The sequence below is a fragment of the Aquila chrysaetos genome, chromosome 15, assembly GCF_900496995.4.
Source record: "Aquila chrysaetos chrysaetos chromosome 15, bAquChr1.4, whole genome shotgun sequence".
NCBI lineage: Eukaryota > Metazoa > Chordata > Aves > Accipitriformes > Accipitridae > Aquila > Aquila chrysaetos.
This window is the reverse complement of record NC_044018.1, coordinates 20,175,697-20,190,663: the sequence shown is the minus strand read 5'-3', so window position 1 is coordinate 20,190,663 and position 14,967 is coordinate 20,175,697. Positions and strand designations below refer to the sequence as shown.

At 43.7% G+C, this 14,967-nt stretch overlaps 1 protein-coding gene across 18 annotated transcripts in view; it reads right to left on the bottom strand.

Annotated features, from left to right (window-relative positions):
- Positions 1–13,885, bottom strand: part of MYT1L (myelin transcription factor 1 like) — a 312,013-nt gene extending 298,128 nt beyond the window's left edge. For 4 of the 18 annotated variants that reach the window (XM_030037606.2, XM_030037607.2, XM_030037597.2 and 1 more), the window contains exon 1: positions 6,428–7,284. The gene's annotated coding sequence lies outside the window, so the exon portion shown is untranslated. Of the gene's footprint in view, positions 1–6,427; positions 7,285–11,387; positions 11,470–13,689 lie in introns of those variants that run through there. The other 14 variants (XM_030037593.2, XM_030037601.2, XM_030037595.2 and 11 more) reach the window with 6 other exon arrangements.
- Positions 13,886–14,967: the final 1,082 nt, after the last annotated feature.

The following is a 14,967-nucleotide window of genomic DNA, read 5'->3' as shown; positions in this document are numbered from 1 at the left end:
CTGAGAAGGTTCTTCAGAGCAGCTGGAGTTCACCTAGACACGTTACCAGCTTTTTTGCAACAAGCACTTCTCCTGAGCTGATAAAGGTGAGGCAGTAACACGCTGTAAAAGGAGAAGTAAAACAGGCCTTCCTAGACACTCACTCTCAAAGTTTAAAGAATACATGCTGAAAAATGCTGACAGTGTCCTGAAGGTAAAAGGGGATGTTCATGCAAAGATCAACCTGAAAATCCATGAATGGAAATGGATAGCTGCTATTGTTTAACTCGGTGAGCAGGTTCTCTGAACCAAAACCAAAATGTCTCTCCCTCCCTGAATAAAAAATAAATGTTTTGAATTTGGTTTCCTCTCAGACAGCAAGGGACTGCATGAAGGTTCATACTACATGTCTACATTTTATTCACAGAAAACACAATTTTGGCGACCAGTTACAAGACTGCTTGCAAACAGTCTTGTGTTTCCCATCTGTTTTAATGGCATACTAAGGTATCTGTTTCAATGCCATTGGTTTTGCTCCTGCATGCAAAGAATTGATATTTAGTCACAAAAATTCTACATGTCCACATACATTTATGTATATTTAGCACACATTTATGAATATTGGGTGTGGTCTATTCTATTTTATTTTTTTTTAACTTAAAATTGACAGTGCATATAGGGAGTGTTTTTAAAATAAACTGGCTATCTGAAAGGCATTTTCTCTGTTCCCTGTCCCCTTATAATTAGACACTATTCTAAGAGAGGGATGGAAGAATTGAAGAGAAGGGATGAGTTCTTAGGGCTGTGAAAGAAAGTTTAAAAAAAAAACAAAAGAGAAAGAAAAGACAGACTAGCAGAAGTAGCATATGCAAATAAACCTACCTGAGCTTCCTTTGCCTTTCCAGCTGTCTTCGGGTTCATGAAGTACTCCTAACTTCCATCCAAGTACGCCCCCTGACTCCTCTGTGCACCCCTCTTCAATAAGCTTCTTGTCCATATCCATTTCTGAGGTTCTTTTTCTTCTCTTTTTTGAAGTCATATGTCCAATGGTCATGGAGTTCTAATTTTCTTTAGCATCAAGTTCTGTATACTGGTCAACAGAACCTCAGCTTTTCCACAGGCAGCTTCCTTTTCATCAAATGTTTAATTCTTTTTCCCTGCCATGACATTGTTACTCATTCATCTCATCACAGCCTCTGCATCTTTTACTTACAATGTCCAAACATCACCTTAGTTCTTGTGAGAATGCTGCAGCCTGGCCCGAGCCTACTATCCCTGAGGACTGAAGTATGCTACTTTCCTGGAACACAGAGGTCCAGTAACTCCCCACAGAGTAACGCCCTTAAGCTTAGGTAGATCCAAACACTCAGAGTATTTTAAAAGGTTGAGAAGAATGTTTTTTCATCACTGGATGTGATGAAATCTGGAATTTGATGAAAACTGGAGTTTGAGATTGGGAGCAGACTGGTCACAGCCAAAGGGTCAGAGGATTATGAAATTCTTGATGAACTTAGTAAATTTGTTTCTCTAAGTAAATAAGTAACATACCACCTGTGCAGGCATCTTACCACTGACGGAACAGACATTTTCTCTGTGTGAATAGATAGTTTAACTTGACCTGCTTAAACTCTGCATGCCTTCCTGGCAAGACATGGAATGGACTTTGTGTGTGCACATGCTGAAAAAACACAAGCATTACTTTGTAGTGTCAACTCCAAGCCCAAGGAGTTTGTTTTTGTGGATTTTTAAATCGAACTATGCTGCATGACCAAGACACTGCAGAAATACCATTCTGAATTCATAACAACTTGTCTTAGACACACCATGCCACTATAAAGATACACAGAAAATAAAAAGCCCTGCACTCAACCTTATCATTTTCTATGACATAACAGTTTTATTTCTTTCTAAATATGCACATACCCAAAAAACAATCCTGAATATTTATGCATGGGACATGACAGCCAGGATGTATGCAAAGTTGTTATAAACATAGTTTCATATTTAAACATGGGCCTTTTCCTCTTCAGACAACAGAGGGATTGCTAGTATCTCTGAAAATGTTACTAAACCAAATCACCAGTGCTGAAAATTAAGACATTTGATTTAACAACTAATTCTGGGGAAGGTGATAAGAAATAAAGGGATGAGCCACTGACTCACAGTGTCACAAGAGGTCTGGGGAACCCCTTTCAAGGGTATTCCTTACGTGAGAGAATGCCCTGCTGCAGCACTGGAAGGAATGCCAGGGCATCTACTCCAAGAGAAAGAACAATCAGTCCCTACAGTTTATCCTCATAACAAACCTTGGATATCTTCTCTTTCCGCATTTTGGCTATTTTATTTGAACCAAGGAACTGTTCAGCAAGTGACAAAGATGGACTAGGTTAAATGCTGTAACATGGTACTTATTCACACCACATTAGGCAGAGGAACACTAAAATTAGGCATAAAATTTTATTCCCTTGGTAGTATCCTCCTGTATTGGCTAGAGACAAGAGGAGAAAAGGGAATTTCCCTTGGAAAAATAAAGCAAGCTTTTGATAAGTAATATAAATATCGTGGCATTATACCTTTCAAGTAAGTATGATCATTTCTATTGGGGGGGGGGGGGGGGGGGGGTAAAACATCACCAGAGAGACTGGAAAAAATTAGCCATTCAGTGAGCAGCCTAAAGGCTCTTTTGAATGCTTACTATACTCTCCTTTACATTCTGGCTGTAAACAATCTTATTAATTACAAAAACATAAGAAAGTGAGATGTTTTCTTTTGATTTTACTGGACCCACATGAGAAATATGTTTGGCCTATCACTCTATAAAAAGATATTACAGGCCTGATCCAAAGCTCATAGCTGTCTTTCCTTTGGGGTCAGGAGCAGGCTCATGAAAAGTAGGAACAAAACAGCAGACTTCTTAAAACCTGTCATGAAAATAATTTTTTAAAAATTGCTGCTTTGCACTGATTCTCTTCACCACTGAACCTCCTGATGGACAGCACTTGCTGGGTTCAGACTGAAACAGCTGAAGTTATGCCAAGTGAACATACATCCGTAGTATACCATGCCCTTTTTAATCAACTTCCTGATTAAAAAAATGCCATGCTGACATTAAGGTATGAGAGATGTAGACTTTTAATACTTTACAAAATAATAGAACCCGGTGCTGGTTTGGTTGAAAATCTGTGACCTTACAGATGTTTATGAGTTTGCCTGGTGCAGAGCTATAATCAATTTGGTTATGATGGACCCTCAAGATACATAAAATTTATCCTGAAGGAAGCTGGTTTCTGAAACCAATTGCCCAGATCCATTAGGCAGGTGGGAGTTTCAGCAAACCAAAGGGTCTACTGGCAGACGCAACACTGATTTCTTAACATTTACAACCTATCAGACAGTTCTATACCAGACCTGATTTGATGGATCCCTACGGGGTGCGCTGCAGCCCTTGGTTATTTCCACAACCAAGTTGGCTAGTTTCGCTACTTGGTGACTGTGTTCCACATCTGCAGCTTCAGTGCAAACATACTGAACTACTACATACACTGCAAATCTGATCTGAGATCAGATTTTAAATCCAATCTAATAATAATGTTTACTGTTTTCCTCACTAAAAGTATGATCCCTTTTAAGGGATCAAAAATCCTATTGTGGTTTTTGTCTGTCTCCACATCCTACTCCCCCTCCCAACACAAGACATTCCCCCTTCACTTCAGTTTCATTACGTTTTGCTGCTTTTTCCTCTACGGCTAAAATAGGCAGAGTGGTTCTAATCAAAGCAAAATACTGTGAAGGATTCTAAAGAGATAATCTTTGTCAACAGCCTACAAAACCTTTGATTTGCTCTCCTTGTGACTTTTTAATCTAGGATATGTGGAGAAGATGATGCTATTTGGTCTGCACCCATTTTCATTCCATAGAAATCTGGCTGCACTTCTATTTAAAACATCACTGATAATCTTATTAGGATTTCTCATCACTTCTATTGTGAGAAGGAAAAGGTCAGTAAGTAATCTACAGCCACAAAGTTTTCTTGTACTATAGTATCAAGAACTTCACATCTTTACTGAAAGTTGATCTACATGATGCAAACATTTATCAAGTTCAGGTAAATTGATATTAAATTCAGAATTTCCATGAGTATATTCAGTGTTGTATACGTATTTAATATCAAAGTACTTTTTCACCACTGAATCTCTCAACAAAACAATGACTGTGCTCAGAGTTGATCAAGACAGAGAACTTTGTTTTATATATGTGCTTGTGCAGTGCACTTAAGAAGAAATGCCCATGCTGATCTCTCATGGAAATGCTGATGGATGGGAATTATATTTTCATTCTTTTGGAGTCCACATAAAAGCCTGACTCGTGCAGAAGAACAGTTTTCAAAACAGTACCTTTTTTGCCATTCAAATGGCAAAGTTCCTATGCCTAGCTAATAAACTGCCGCATATGTGTATGCATGTATATGTATGTAATCAAAATACTCTTTTGCATATCTTACTCATCTGTTCAACACAAAAATTAAACAAAATAGAAAAGAACAGAAAAAAAGAGACCCTCAAAAATCGTTCTTAACAAATCTTGAGAAAGAATACACCTCTCAATACACTGAAGTAGCTCCTCTTCTTTCTTAATTGTCTTTGTCTCCAAACACACAGTTGCTCAATTCTATAATATGTAAGATACAAGATTGTAGAGTAAAACAACAAAGTCATACTATGAACTAAGAACTACTACGATAAAACTGATGCCCTTTTTGAAAATGTGGGCATATAACTGGGTATTTGAATCTAAAACAAAGAAACGACTGCAAATGTTTAGTATTTAACTATTGCCCTTGTTGGTTAAAATAATGGAGGGGGGGAGGAACAGTCACTCTCCAGAAAGTTCAGGCTGTAAAATACATACAAAATTGAATCTAGTCTTAGATTAGTTTAAAATGTACCGAATTCTGCATTTACTCATTGTAATCGTTTACTCTTCTCTTTGTTCCACTTGATAAACCAATGTAGTTTTCAGAAAAAAATAATAATTACTTTTCTTCCCAGTGAAAAATCCTGGTTTATTGCATACAGTCTTACATCACTCTGTATTTCTAATGTTAGGAGTGTTATGTTGCCTTCTCAATTGTTTTTAAATGTGTCATATTGCAAACAAGTATAAACATATATATTCACCAGACCAAATCACAGCAACCAAGTTTAACCTTATCATTCCAAACTTGAAGAACCTTGATAAATCATCAGGAGTACCTGCTAACTGCCTACTAAGGGTTAACAGTTTGTTCCAATATTTTTTTGTTTGTTTGTTTGTTTGCAGAGTGACATGACAAAGACTTTTATTTGTTTGGTAATTTTTGAAAATAAAACTATCACACAGAACTGAAATGTCAACTGGAAAAAAAAAAGGAGAAAGGTAAAAACTAAATATCGCTGGGAACTGTATGCTGTTGTTCTTCAAAACAACATAATTAAAGGTGACAAAACCCTCACACCTCTCAAATTAAAGCAAATCATACATTAAACTGGTTTACAATAGTCACAAGAACTATGTAGAGACAATTAAAGGATAATAATTTCTACTTAACCCCAACCTTAACTGCAGTTTCAAAATTAGGTCAGTTAAAATGAAAATCACCATTTTTAAGGAGATTAGGAATCATTAAAATTGGATAAAAATATTCCTAAATGACCACACGAAAAAAAGCAAATGTAACTAAATGTTAAAGCCCCCCATATATTATACACAGCATCAGAATTATATAAGAAATGCCTATCAATGGATGCTCTGTTCGAGAAGTGGGATTCCAGTCTGACTCAGTGTTATTATCTGGCAACAAAATATGTAATTCAAAGATAGCTTGTTTATTTTCTTCTTTTGTTTTCTCCTTTCAATAAAGAAGCCTTTATAAGGACACATATATGACGGAGATATTTGGAGCTGAGAGAATCACTAGTAATTTGTCAATCAATAACTTCAGGTTTTAGCATTACTGGTGAGTTTGTGTTAAATAAGCATTTTTTTCCTTTCAGCCAAGAAAATGCATACCACACCAATCAAAACTAATCACATCTGGGCTTTCATTGAAACAGCAGTTGCTAATTTTACAGGTCTGCCCACATCGTTCTAGAAAATAGGAAGCAGAAATCTGACATTTCCAGCAGTCGTTATTAAAACAACAACCACTGAGAGCTCGATCCCGTTTCCACTGGAAGCAATGTCAAACTCCCCGTTGACTTCAGGGAGAGCAGGATCGAGCCCTGAGCTGCTCAGCCTCCTCCAGCTCTGTGCACAGGAGATGTGTTGAGGAGCTGGGGTGGGAGAAGAGGAGAAGTATAAACCCCAGCTATTCCTTTGTTAACTGCCCAAAGAGTTGAACTTTCCATCACTTTGTGAACAACAGCAAAGTGCCCTGCAAACAACAACGGTGATAAAAGGACATATTTACCTTGAGGGAATAGCAAAGGGAAAGCCGTAGAATTGCAAAACAAAGTAGTCCAAATGAATTATCTATGCGTGCAGTCCAAACGTGCGCCTTCAAGTAGGCCACAGTCTGTCAAGCAGTCGTCTCGGCACCAGCCACCCTGCCTTCCATCTTACGAGATTCACCCAGAAAACTGACAGACCTGCTCCACGACAACAAAACTCTCCTAATGCTTTTGAACGCCCACCATTTGTTCTCCATTCATCCAATCAACTTTCCACTGCACATCTTCTCCTGCGACTGAGGCTCAGAGGCAGGATCCCTTCTCATCTGTATGCTAATTATTTTGCCACATGGACAAAAGTAATAATGCTTTCAGACAGGAAACCAACGGGCCCGAAGTCGAAGGCAGAAATTAATAAGTTGCCACCACTGAACGCTGAGAAGATGGGCATGCGTGCAGCTCCGTGGCTGACGGATCAGCTGTAACCTCCATTTAAGAGCAGCAGAGAGGCGACGGGCTGGAGGAAGCAGCCTAGGCAGCGTAGCATGCATCAAGCCCAAGTTCCCTCAGAGACCACATTACTGCAGCAGAACAGCATCCGTAGCAGATTGCCGACTTACCCCGCCTCAGCCCGCGTCCTTTAAGCAGCGCGACGCGCATCCATTTCCCCGGCCCCGCCGCGCGGGTGCAGGTGCCCGCCGCGGCCGCGCACGCCCAGCCCCCGCCGGCGCGGCAGGAGGCGGGCAGGGCTGGGGCCGCGCTCCGCGCCCTCCCCGGCACCCCGGGCCGGGCTCCCCGGCGGCGTGGGGCGCCGCGGCGGCGCTGTATTCCACCGAATAGAGGGGAAAGCAGAAACGCCGCAGCCGCCCGCCAGGGGAGACCGCTCAAAATACTCCCCGGCCGCTGCTGCTAGCGTAAAATGGTGTCTCCGTTAGAGAACGCCCCCCCCCCAAAAAAGAGAGAGAGAGAAACAATAATTAGGCACCTAGATGTATCTTTAAGAGAAAATCATGACTTGGAAACCATCGTTGTTTTGCCACTGGGGTACCACTCCAGGGTTTATAGAGTTAATTCTGCTGGGCTCCTGAAGCCTCGCTTATTTTACCTGCTCACACCATCTTCTCCCCCTTGAAACAAAAGAAACGAACTATTTCCAGAGGAAAAGATTAGCAGCCTTCCACCATTGGCAACTTGCGCGGCTCAGCTTTATGTGATCAACAGCCCAAACATAAACAAGGGCTCGCAGGCAAAAAAGGGCCAGATTTGCACGTGCCCCTCAACTGCGTTTTCCCCAGCAATCTGACGTGGATATCGCGGCTCCTGCTGCCTCCGCTTAGCCGGGGAGCGCGTTGCTAAACGTGTCGCACAGACAATAACTGGGAAGAGGCACCTCACCGCCTCGCAACGCCGCTGCGGAGGCTTTCCGCCGGCGTGCGCCCGCCCCCGGGCAGCCTCCCTGCGGGGCTCGTCCCCGGGCAGCCGGATGCCGCGGCGACGGGAGCGGCTCGCCAGCGGGGAGTCACTTCGTTTAAACCCGTCCCCGAAATGTCATTTCGGTAGCCGCGTGACAGGCTGTGATCTCTACGCGGAGGCGGCGGCACCCCCCTGCACTGGCACGGCTCCGCACGCCCCCGCGGACTCAGCCCTGCCGTGCCCCGGCCCCTGCCCCGGGCACCGCCGCGCCTCCCGCCGGCTCCCCGGCGCTGCCCCGCAGAAGCCCGCCCTCAGCGTCCATTCCCGCAGGCAGGCTGCCTTTCCTATGGGGAGGACCCTGGCTAGCGCACACGTGCAGCCTATATGCCCTCCCTACACACCCAGGCGCGCGCCTGCCGGTTTCGTTGCCCTCCTTATTGCCATTGTGCTGCTGCAGCCCCCTCCTCCCCGCATCCCTCCCTCCCTCTCCCCCTCCTCCCCGCATCCCTCCCTCCCTCTCCCCCTCCTTCCCTCCCTCCCTCCCCGCCGCGGCTCGCCCTCCGCGATGATGCTCGGTGCGGGCAGCCCCGCGGCTGGCAGGGCATCGCGGGCAGACCCCGCTGGCCGCGACAGAGGCAGGGGAGACTGACCCAAAAGTCACAAGGAACACCCTCCTCCAGCCCTGGGAGGTAATCCCTCCCGAGCCCGAGCCCGCTGCCTGACGTGTGGAGACCAGACATGTCGGTTACCGTAGAGGTTACCATTCCCTTCCCATCTAGCCTTGCCAGGAATCACGCTGCGCTCTGAAGGGAAGGCGAGTCTCCGCGTACCAGCCCTCGGCATCCCGAGCCATCGCAGCGGCTCCACAGCCGCACTCCGATGGCAGGAGAGGGGCTTTTGGGGGGAAGCCTGTCACAGGGATTCAGGGGAGAGCCAGCCTGCTGGGGAAGGGACTAACAATAGCAGAGCCCTCACCACTTCCACGCTTTTGGTGGAAAACGCAGTGTTTCCCTCAGAAAGCAAAAAGAGGACTTGCGTGTCTCTTCCCCCGCCCCCCATCTCCACCTCGCTCGTGGTTTGGTTTTGTGTGTGTGTGTGTGTTTGGGGTTTTTTTTTTCCTTAATTTTTCTCTGTCATCTCTGATTACATCTCCCCGCACTCGCACGGCTCCCCCGAGGCCGAGGCGCGCAGCCCTCGGGAGCGGCGCCGCGGCCGGGCCGCAGGTGCGGGCGGGGAGCGCGGAGGGCGCCGCGCAGGGCGGGGGGGGGAGTGAGGGGGGAGTAGGGGAGCGGGTTTGCGGGGAGGAAAGCCTCCTCGTAGCGGGGAAGGAGAGCTACCATGTTTGTGTCGTAGCGAGGGCATGTCAGTTTGGGTTTTTTCCACCCAAATCAATGTAGCCTGAGAAGCACAGACACACCTGGCGATGAAAGGGCCCAGTTGTAAGTGTACAGGGGCACCTGCACCCCTACAGAGGAATCTCATCCTTTTCTAGCGCAAGGTTTGCATGCAGAATCTTTGGGTAGCTGTATTCGCGTTTCAAAAATCAAGGCTTGTCTCTTCCCTCTGCTAAAGCTAACCTCCTTATGTTAGATCCTGGCTAGCCTTAGTAAGATGGTGAAGGCGACTATGTGGCACACATATCATGGCAGGTGTTTTCAAACTTTGTGAAGGCGATTCAGCTGGAAAAAAACTCATCGTCTTGTCCAGCCTTCAGGATGACACAACAAAATGGCCCGGTGCTTCTCCCACTGAAGACAAAAACAAGACTTGCTTTAATCGGGGCAGAATGTATATAAATCCCTTTGGTGAGAGTTAAGGGGGGGGGGGGGGGGGGAGAACTGCATAAATTAGAAACATTTACAAAAAGACCAGTGTGAAAAAAAATTTGGGAGACTGGTGATTCATTGGCCTAATTATCCTCCATAAGACATTAGGGTATGGGTTTAATGTTGTGGGTTGGATTCTCCCTCCCCCAGCCTGTGTCTCGTCAACGCGCATTATCCATGGGGAAAAGGAGATGCAGGTCATGTTTAAGCAGCGTTAATGAGAGCACAGTATTTTTCCTGAAGGTTAAGTTAGCCAGGTTGGCAAATTTCAGGTAAAGTATGCTTGAAAACCTTCCATTTATTTTACTTTCTGGCTGGTAGCAGTTTCTAACGAGACTTGAAACATTAGACAAACACAGAAAGCAGAATTCAAGCATCAGACGAACCCAGTACTGTCAATAAGGGACTACAATTTCAGCTTGACAGGAGTATTACAAGAATATACCCGCTAACGAGCAGCCTTAATTGGCCTGCATATTGTGGCTGTCACTGTTAAAACCTGTTCCTATACAGTCCTATTTTATACATTCTTTAAATGTATAGTTCTCTAAAGCAGTTAAGGAGACAATACTTTACTCACTGGGCTTTTGATTTTGGGTGGGAAAGAAATGGGAAGAAAAGGAAATGAAAAGAAAATAGGAAACCCTGTTAAGAATATGGTATCAGTGACTGAAAAACTACGCGGAAGTCAAACGTATAGTAAAAAAAGCAACAGACTTTTTTCATTTCAGTGCACTTTGTCAGTTCTGAACGTAATTATTATTTACCTATAGATTGCAATGGCTGCAGAAGTTTCACTGACATTTACTACACTCAAATCTTTTAAAATTTAGTATGTTCTTTAACAGATCCCACCTTTTCCTCAGCAGGAGACTTTGTCTTAAAAGTATTTTTAATTTAGTGATTTGCAGGAGTTCACTGCTGGTCCTGGCAAATCCTTCACACAATAGAGTTTAATGTGTGGCTTCAGTTTCCAGTACAGGGTCATGCTCATAAAGAATACAAATGAAAGAGAAGATATTTTAAAAAAAAAAAGTTACTGCGCATGTGCAATTGGCAGTTATTAAATGATAACAATGTAACTTCTAGATAATAAAAGTCAAAATACCAAATAGGGCAGAGCAGATGATGCCCTAATGCTACGTAAAGTGCCTTACTTTAAAGAAGTTATTCCTAGTCTGATTTAAAACCACCTAACCTGCAAACTTGAATATAAAATCCTGCTTCAACTGAAGACTGCAGAAGTCATTTGTATGTATAATGAAACCTTAAAAAGATCTTCCAGATCAAGTTTCAATCGATAAAATGCTTCCTATTGTCAAACTCCGGAAAACGGGGATTTGCAGTGCAGACGCAGGAAAGACCCTAGGCACAATAGTGCTGGCGAAGGCAAACGTAATTCTGAGGTGGTGAGCTGGGTAGGTTGTTTATTTGCACAAAAAGAAGATAAATGAAAGCGTTTAGCTCAACAAAGCACTCTTTTACTAGGAAGGAAAAGTCTGGCTAAGTATGGCAACACCTGTAATGTCCCTCACGTTCCGAGAGTTAAATTGCACGGCTGCAAGGAACTGCTGTTTAAACTACACTGCCCCGTGGATCTCCCCGAGAAAACAAAACGCACGCCAAGACAGCTCTTGAAAGAAAAGAAAGGAAGAAGTATTTAAATGCAGAGATTCGATGCTTTACCACAGCCATCTTCACACCGCCTAATTAGAAGGCATAAAGCCTCTCCCGCTTTTACCTCACTGAGCAGAGTCATTAGGGTGATGAAAGCGAGTCGTTTCCCCGCTGCCGGTACGCGGGAGGGAGGGAAGCCGGGCGGCGCGGCGGTAATTGCTGCCGGCGGCGGACAGCTCCCGGTGCTGAAAGGCGCGGGACGGCCCCGCGGGCACCGCGCCGCGGCCCGCCGCCTCCGTACCGGCACCGGCACCGGCACCGGCACCGCACCGGCACCGGCACCGCCGCGCCGGGGGGGGGCGGCAAGGGCTCGGGCTGAATAGCGCTGGCTGCAGAACAATGGCAGCCAGCTCCAAATCCTGCTATAATCACGTTAATGAGATTAATCAGTGAATTAGCAGCAGTCAAATGTCAGGGTGGCAAGGAGGAATCCAACCAAGCTCGGCAATTAACTTTTGGGGGGCAGGGGAAGGCGACCGACTGGGTTATCTGTTAGGCTTTTCTCGAAGTTTACCGGGTTTTATTCACCAGCCTTTGGAAGATGCTGACAATTCAAGTGGAGGGGGGAGGAGGGGATGAGACGGAGACCTCAACCTTTGCGTGCTGTACGACAGCCTGCTAATACACAGCATCCCGTTACTTCCCGCTGAAGTCCATTGAGGAAACTGGTGCCGTTTCAAACCACCCACCCCAGCCGCCAGAGCTGCTGCACTGTGCTGAACTCTGAGTGTGAAATTAGTTCTGTGATCTAACTTCCACCGCAAATTCCAACAGGCATGATAAATATGGCGGATGCCAAAGAAGCATTAAATCTTATTCCTTTTTAAAAATCTACAAGAAAGATACTCTTCCTGAAATCAGAGGGGTAGGAGAAAACAGTACCCTTTAAACAACTATCAGCAAGAGGTTATCACGACAAGTTAATGCTAGATCTGTTGCAGAGTGTTTTCTAAAACAAACAAACAAAAAAAAGAGAGGCATTTTAATCAAGTGATTTAGGGTAAGTTACTTAATGTAGACAAGTCAGAGATCTGGTCTCTAGCTGACCTCAATAAAAGTGAAACTTCTCTCCACCTGAAATTTAGCACCCACGACCATTTCTCGGTTGCAAGTACGAAATATAAAGAGATTCCCCATAGATTATAAATAAAATCCAAATGTATTTATTTGCAAGAAAGAGAGTACTGCACATCTCCTTGTCTACCTTTAAAAGGAGTATCGTCAACCATGCAAAGCATTTGTCATGTAAAAACTCTACTTTTTTGCACACGCCACTTCTGCATAAAACAAATAAACATTTTAAAAAAAAAAACCTCTTTGCCAAGATAAGGCTGTGCACGTTGTTCAGTACTCAGAAGAAAATGGCATGCTTCTGTTACACTGAGTTTAATCTTTGTTAGTGACAAATAAAAGAAGCAAACCTGTGTAACGTCTCTTCCATAACAGACTAAGTCGTTTCTTTTTTACTAATATAAGTCGTTTACTTTTATACTCTTCAGTTACTTTTTAGCACGAAATTAATAAAGATTAACACATTTGCACTAAATGTACATGGACTAGTCACACTTATCTGAACTATTTTAAAATTGAAGTATAGACTATGACGTTTTCAGAGAGTTAACTGAATTAAGCATCCCTTATTTACAAAGCTTTTTCTCTTTAAAGAAAAACTATTACAGATACGAAACATTTAAGACAGTGTTCTTCCAAAATGCTACTCTTACATGAGTGTTCCCCTTTAAAGTACAAATCCACCGTTTTTAAACGTCGTTTTAGTGTGAAAACATAGTATCTTATAATCTTTTATTTAATTGCACTCGGCTGTCATTGAGCATTCCAATCTGTGAAGTTTTTGTCTCGGGTTCTCCACATCAAACAAGTACCGTCCAACATGCAGCAAGTTTATATAAACAACAACATGCTTAATGCATGCAACATTATGCGTTCATATAGTAAACACACACTTTAGGATTTTTTATCAGCTATTCTACAGCCCAATACAATTTCGGCTGCACAGCAATATTGCCAGAAGAACTTGAAAAGAGCAAACAATGGACATTTAAGTACAAGCTACAGAACGACTGCAAAAATCACAATAATCTTTACAGTTAGCTACAAGAATCAACCCCCACCCTGCACAAAACACAGCCCACACCTGCACTGTTAACCATTTACAAGTTAAACATAAGCAAGACATTTCAGCATGGTTAAGAAACACCCTGGCTTACTACAACTTTGAAAGGATGAGGAGTAAGAAGCATACCACAGAGACCCAGAAAAGGCTGCTTTTTTCTTCATTGAACACTGAAAAGATACCCCATGTTCCAGGGAATTCAAAAAATATATATATATTAAAATACACCCACCAACACTGAGTAAAAAAATCAGGGGGGCTTCAAGAAGACTGCAGGGAAAAAGCTCTCACTCTCTTTAGTGTGCAGAAGCTTAGGGGGAAAAAAATGTCGCCCTGGCAGGAATGACAAATGCAGTAGGATAGGCTAGCAGGCCTGAGGGATCTGTTTTACTTCCACATACATCCTCTAATGCACGCACTCCCACTCATCCTCTCGAGATGCCTTTTTTTTTCCTCCACTTTTTTTTTTTTCACCAGCTCCAAATCCCCGGCATATGACCTTCTGTTAAATAGATAAAAAAAAATTTGCTTATCAGTCATGCAAATGAGGCTGAATTCATTTTCCACAACAGATGGCCTCATAGATAATGATGATGGAAGAGAGAAAATTGAATGTCTCTCACAAGGTGGTCATGGCAACCGAGAGCAGAATAATATCAATAATAAGCTCACTGCATAATAAGGTTGTCAATCCCACAAATCAAAGTCTCCAGCTAAATCAGGTATCCCACCCCCAGCTAGTTATCAGGTAAATAGAGAAATAGAGAGCGTCCTTTTTCTTTTTAAACGAGGAGCTGTGAAAAGAAATGGTAGCTCCAGCGATTCCAGGGTACAAGGGGAAGGAAGGAGCAGAAGAGATTTTGCTCCGCTAATTGTATTTTATTTAATGATTAGGGGAGGGGGGGGTGTTGGGTTTTTCCTCCTTTTTTTTTTTTATTATTTCCACAGGGGTTTTATTTGTTAGAGGGGGGTTCTGGTTTGTTTTTTAATAGCAAGGCTGGTATTTTGAACTCGATCTGCAGCCGAAGCCTTGCCTCCCCTCCCTGTGTCTGATGTGGAGTGCTGCATTGATGCAATAGCAGCTCGCCTCAGGCTTCCACCTTGGCTCCCAGGGGGCCATCCCGCAAAATGAATCAGCAGCCATCCTGAGCAGACTGATTAAAATGAAAATGGCAAGGCACATGTCTGGGCGGAACTAGAGCTGAGCTGCGCTGCCTGTCTGGCAAGCATGCTCAATATAGCTTTTGCTAATAATGGCTTACCGCCTTTCGGTTTTTTAAAGGTATTACCGTCGCCCCTTCCCCCACCCCCTAAACAGAAAACGGTGCTGGGGGGTTTCCCCCCCTTCGCTGTATACTGCTCACAGCTAGAGTCTGCCAGACTGAGATGCAGCGATTGTGAAAAGCCACACTTGCTTTGCAGGGATTTTCTTCGCAGATGTGCTGAAATATCAAGACAACATATTAACATGCCGCTATAAATTATTCCCAGATATTAGCTGGGAAAGAAA